This window comes from Phaseolus vulgaris, chromosome 3 (genome assembly GCF_000499845.2).
Source record: "Phaseolus vulgaris cultivar G19833 chromosome 3, P. vulgaris v2.0, whole genome shotgun sequence".
Lineage (NCBI taxonomy): Eukaryota > Viridiplantae > Streptophyta > Magnoliopsida > Fabales > Fabaceae > Phaseolus > Phaseolus vulgaris.
This window is the reverse complement of record NC_023757.2, coordinates 43,180,415-43,186,414: the sequence shown is the minus strand read 5'-3', so window position 1 is coordinate 43,186,414 and position 6,000 is coordinate 43,180,415.

The following is a 6,000-nucleotide window of genomic DNA, read 5'->3' as shown; positions in this document are numbered from 1 at the left end:
ATGATGCAATTATTCTCTTAAACTGTTCGAAAAAATAAAAGTTTTGTGACTAAGAAAAAAAGTATGAGAGTGAGAATACAACTGAAATTATTAAAAAAAGTGAAATTACATTCTTTTCTAAAATTATTTAAATTTTTAAAAAAAGTTAAAATTGACTTTCCATTATTAATATGGAGGAGCATGATAAGAAGAACTTACTTAGTTTTTGCTACATTCATATAATTATATTTAATTAAACACTGAACAGGTCACGTTTATGTTAGGTAATCGATTAACTTGGATGCTTAATTAAAAAATGAATTTGAATCCTTCGAATATGAAACTCTATAATTTTATAAATAAAGGTCACGTAATTAGTAAACTACTCTTATGGTGACAGCTCATAAAATGGATCCAGTTCGGCAAATTAGTTTGTGTGACTTTATGATTTAGGTCTGATTAAGTTAAAAATAGTGATTAAAATAAAAATATGTTTTTAGTCTGATCCATTCTATCGAATTTTCATATACATTAAGAGGTTTCTTCTTCCTGCACCCTCGTTTTTCTTCTTGTATCCTAACAATTTTGTAAATTCCAAAACTGGTCTTGACCTTTTATTTAAAAAAGGAACTGTGGTGAAGTTTGTTTGACACTGTTCATCTTCTTCATTCATCTTAGATACTAATAGAGGGTCATTTTAGCTGTACGGAACAAGGTGGAGGAGTAGGTCGTTGGCGAAGTGTTGCTTGGTTTCTAGAGGAAAGAATTAATTTTTTTTATGAGCACTGGTGGTTGTGGAGTTTTTATGGTTACTGAAAATTGGGATCCAGGAATGTATTACAGATTCATCAATCGGGAAGTGAATCATTTTGTTTTTTGGATGAGGGGGGTGTTCCGAAAACAATTTTTTCATAAATTGTTGATTTCTAGATTGCTGAATCTAGAAGCCTAGTTTCTGTTACGTATTGGTGGATCCATAATGATTTTTTTGAATTATGGATTGTTGGATCCATAATGAATTGTTTGACTTATGGATTCATGGATTTGAAATTTTTGTGGATTTCATAATCTGGGATTTTTGCGGATTTCATAATCTAGAATGCGAAAAAATAAATATGGATTCTTTATTCCATAAAACTATCAGATTGCATTGTTTGGAATAATACATATGAATTGTGGAAACAAAAATCTGAAGAAAAAGCGGAACTAGAGATTTGAAATTAAAAAATATTACTTACCTTCTTATCCAGGGAACTATAAAGAGAAACCATCATTCTCCCACCAAGTTGTCAAGACACCACCCTAAATCACCAACAAAAACGCGAAATGGAACGACGCTAGGGATGGCAAAGCGGGCCAGCCCGCCCCGCATAAGAGCTGGCCCGCAGGTTTGCGGGCCAGCTCGCGTTCTTTTTTTTAAAAATTAAATATTTATTTTTTTTACATTTTGTTATTAAAAAATTGTCAAATTAAACCTATATATTTATTATTATCAAACCTAATTTTTTTTCCTTCCTTTTCAAATATAGTCAAACATCAAAACATTAAGATAAATATCAAATATCACTATTCTTCCACTTCCAAAACATTAAAAATACCTAATTCCAAAACATTAAACATAAACATTAATTCAAAAACATTAAACATAAACATTATTGACATTCTTCCATTTCAATACCATTGGATGCCACCTTAGTAGAACCTTCATCCACTTATTCATAATTATAATCTTCCCCGTCATTTGCATATATTAAAACAATGACAATTAATTAATTAATTTTTCATAAAAATAATACAATAAAAATAAGATAACTTTTGGCTCAATTGATGGTTTGGTCATGGGTAACTTCTAAAATACCCTCTGCTTACTTCTCCTTCTCTAACTGGTGTCTTGCTCATTTATCGTGTTTGAAATTGATTTAATTGGCATGACCCAGTTTAGGTTGCCCTGCTGCTACTAAGTGTCAATATTTTTTTTGCGGGTTTGTGGGCCAGCCCGCCCCGCCCCGCAACTGGCCCGAGCGGGTTGCGGGCTAATGCGGGGCGGGCTAATGCGGGTTAGCAGGTTGAAAAGATCATTCCGCCCCGCGTTTTTTACCTGCGGACCGCAGACCGACCCGCACGGCCGGCCCCGCTTTGCCATCCCTAAACGATGCTGCCAAGAGAGGAATGAAGTCCGTGAAGTGTGGCTGTGCAATCTATGCGCAAAGAAAGAATAAAGAAAGAATAAAAGAATAGTGTAGGGCTTAAGTGTATTTAGAGTTTTTAAAAAATAGTAGGGACCGTTTTGTCTTTACAAAACATGATGGGGGTGCAGGAAAAAACATAGGGTGCAGGAAGAACTGCAACATTAAGATTGGGTTGGCCAATAAAATATTGAATTGACCCATTTATCTAAATTAAGATGTATATTGTTATATCATGCATCTAGTTATCAGATAATAAACTTAACATTTTTTTTAATAATGATATACTATAATATTTTTATAAAAATGCTGTAACTCTTCTTTTAATTTTCAATTAGATTAAAGATGGTTGATAGGTCTAATATAGAATCAAATTATGACAAAAAAAATATGATATCATCGCGTTTTATTATTTAATGTGTTTGTTCATGATATCATCACATTGAATTTGATTTTTACAACTTATATAATTAAAAATAGAGTAGCACTTTACAACTTCAGAATCAACTTAAACTTCACAATCTGAATATAGAGACAGTTCTATTAGAAGCAGATTTAACAACAACAACCACAAAAAAAATAACATCATTCACTAGTGCAGAAATGTAAAACAAATGCGGTTATTTTAAATTTACAAATGCGGTCATAGAACTGCATTTGATCAGCACGCATTCGTAAATCTGGCATTTACAAATGCGGTCATAGGACCGCATTCATAAATCACATTTACAAATGCGGTTATTTTAAGTAACCGCATTTGTATATTATTCTGAATGAGGGATGTGGGCTTGGAGTTTAGGATTTATGAATGCGGTCTTGGTAAAACCGCACCGCATTTGTAAATAGTGTTTTTTTTTAAGTGCAGTTTGTTTTGTGCAGAAACCATATATTTTAATAACCTGCATAATGATCAAACCCAGCCAGACAAATACAGAAATATAGTAATCAATTGAAATCATCAAAATGTACATTTACAAGTGATCAAATTACATATAATAAAACCACTATTGTTTACCTATGCTAGAGTTATAAAAATTAATGAAATATGTGGACCAAGAATCTCTAACATATGAAATGCCTTCCTCATTCATTGGTGTTTCTTCTGTGAATAACTGCATTGCAAAGTTGACATAAATTAGTTTTTAGATATATATATGTTCAAGAATTATAAAAATGATTTAACATATATAGTACCTCTTTCCAACCAGTTTTAACACCTAGTCTTATAATGGTAATCATCCATTGCATAATGTAGTAGCCACACTCATAGCTTCCTGGTTGTTTATTACACTATAATTCAATAAAAAGTAACATGTTAGTATATTGATAAACAATGATAATAGAGAAAGAAAAAAAATTACAAACCTTTACTCTTATGTAGTTCAAATTATTTGAATTGGATTGACCTTTTAGGATGTTATATCCACGCCATGAACTGGTTAATACAAAAAACCTCGTTAGTAGATGGTTAATTAGTAACATACAAAGTTAAGTTTATACTATACTTACGTATCAATGATATCCTTAAATTTTGTGGGAATCTTCTTGTGTAGGGAACAGAACCACACAGCAGTCTTATCAACCATTGATAAGACAAGTAACTGCCAATGATGCCTATATGATCAATGAAAAGAGTTAGTAAATATTTAAAACATGAAATAATAATAATTGATGACATATAATTAAACTTACTCATTGATATAAGGGCATAAATAAATTTGTTTTCCCTCTTTTTCCAGGGTGTTAGTGATGTGATGTATGCTTGAGTCTCAGTTGAGTTTGGTCCAACGGGATTAGTATATGCAGGATCTAAGAATCCATACATATTTTCCTTCCCCTCAGTGATACAGACTCTATGCAAAAACCTACAAGTTTTTAGTTAAAGCATAATCAATAATAATTTAACATAAAGTAAATTGAATAATAGGTAAAGATACTTACATCATAAAAAATTGAATTATACTTATATTGACCTCCTATTTCCCATATATAAATTCTGATAAATCTGTGTTGTAAATCATCAGTGACAGTTCAGTGTTTATTTGAAAAAATGTATTATCCCACGGAACTGGAAAAGGATCATTGCCAATCTGACTAGCAATGAGACGTAGGGAAGCTATAGGATCGTCAACTGGAACCTCACGCTTCTTTTCCGGACTTGGTGGCTGAAAAGGTTTCTACAAGATAAATGATGACTTTTTACGGCAAGTGCACCGTGTTTGTCAAAAGTAATAATTGTCCCTAAGGACGGATATCGATCCCACAAGGAACAGTGAATTATCGAGTACAATAATCGCTAAATATAAAAACAGAACAATTAAAAGAGTTTTGAATTAATTGTGTTGGCACTGATCAATAAGAAAACAAACAAAGAATTAGTTGTTTCAATTGGAAAAATAAGGATTAGTTTCATCTCTCTCACTCTCAAGTATTTTGATTAGCATGTTAATATTAAGTTCTTTGATTGAAATTGATGCCCGTATAAAAATCATTTATATCGATTCCTCGCATATAAAATCCTTAAGAATGTCCCCTAACTATCGATCCCTCGCATAATTATAAGAACAACTTAGAACGAAGCTCAGACGTTTAATAGCAATTAACATTTCAAGTCTATTCCTAGCACTAAAATATGTTAAGTATTGTTGTTTAGGTCCGAACCCTAAAAATACCTCCCGGTCATATTTAAGATTCTCAATTTGTCACGGAAAATTAAAAGTAAAACAACAATACCAATAATCAATCAAGAACTGAATATTAATATATAAAATATCACCTCAATACATAAGAGTTTGAGTAGATTACTCTCAATCCCAAAGGGTAGAATTAGCCACGCATACTTCTATCACCTTCCATTCTCCCAATTGGGTTACAACTCACTCTATGGTGTTTTCCTCTCAATCTGGCACACTAAGGTTGAGCCTCTAGCCCTCTATTTATCCTAGTTTTCTAGGGTTAGGTTGTTTATTGTGTTGCGCTAATGGGCTAAATGATAAAACATAAAAAAAAGGCCCAATCTTCCTTTGCATCTTTTTCCATTCTGGGACCTTCTATCTTTATCTTTTTAGCTCAAATCATTCATCTTTAATCCAAATCTCCAATCTTCCTTAGAAATCTGCAATTAACACCAAATTTGGGAATAAAATACTCTTATTCAAATAAAGATCATAAAAAATGTAAAAATGTATAAATTCATAAATTAGGGATTATTTTATATGTAAATTAGCAATAAATCCTCATAAGTGCCTATATTTTAATATGAAATATTACTGAAATTAGACACTTATCAATAAACAACATTTGTATTAAATTATATGTAATATATAAATATAAATAAAAAATAATATAATGAAACGAAATTATTACATGAGGTTCGGGCATAGATCGAATGAGCTCTCTGGGCCAGGCAACGAATGTCTGAAATGCATCGGCCACAGTGGTTACCTCATCTGAAGGTAGTGGAACACGAGCATCAGGAAATCGTACTATTTCAACTGTTACCTTCGCCACATCAGGGGAGAGAGGAACGTTATGTAAGGTGGTGACGTTTTTATAGACTTTTCCAAGTGCCACCACCCAAGGAAGTTTGCCGCCCACTACCAGTAGCTCACAATCCTCTGTCTGCCCATTGATATCATCCCCTGATGTTGGAGGAGCCGCACAACTCCCCTTTGTGCTCTTGGGAGTGGGACTAACAAGGGGTTCAATCGGCTCAGCACAAACTTGTTGCGATAGAAACTCTTGTCGCATTCGATCATTCTCCTTTTTCATCTCCAGCCACATCAAATTAGTCTCCTTTCTCATCTCCTCCATTATTTCTTCACGTAACTTAGTC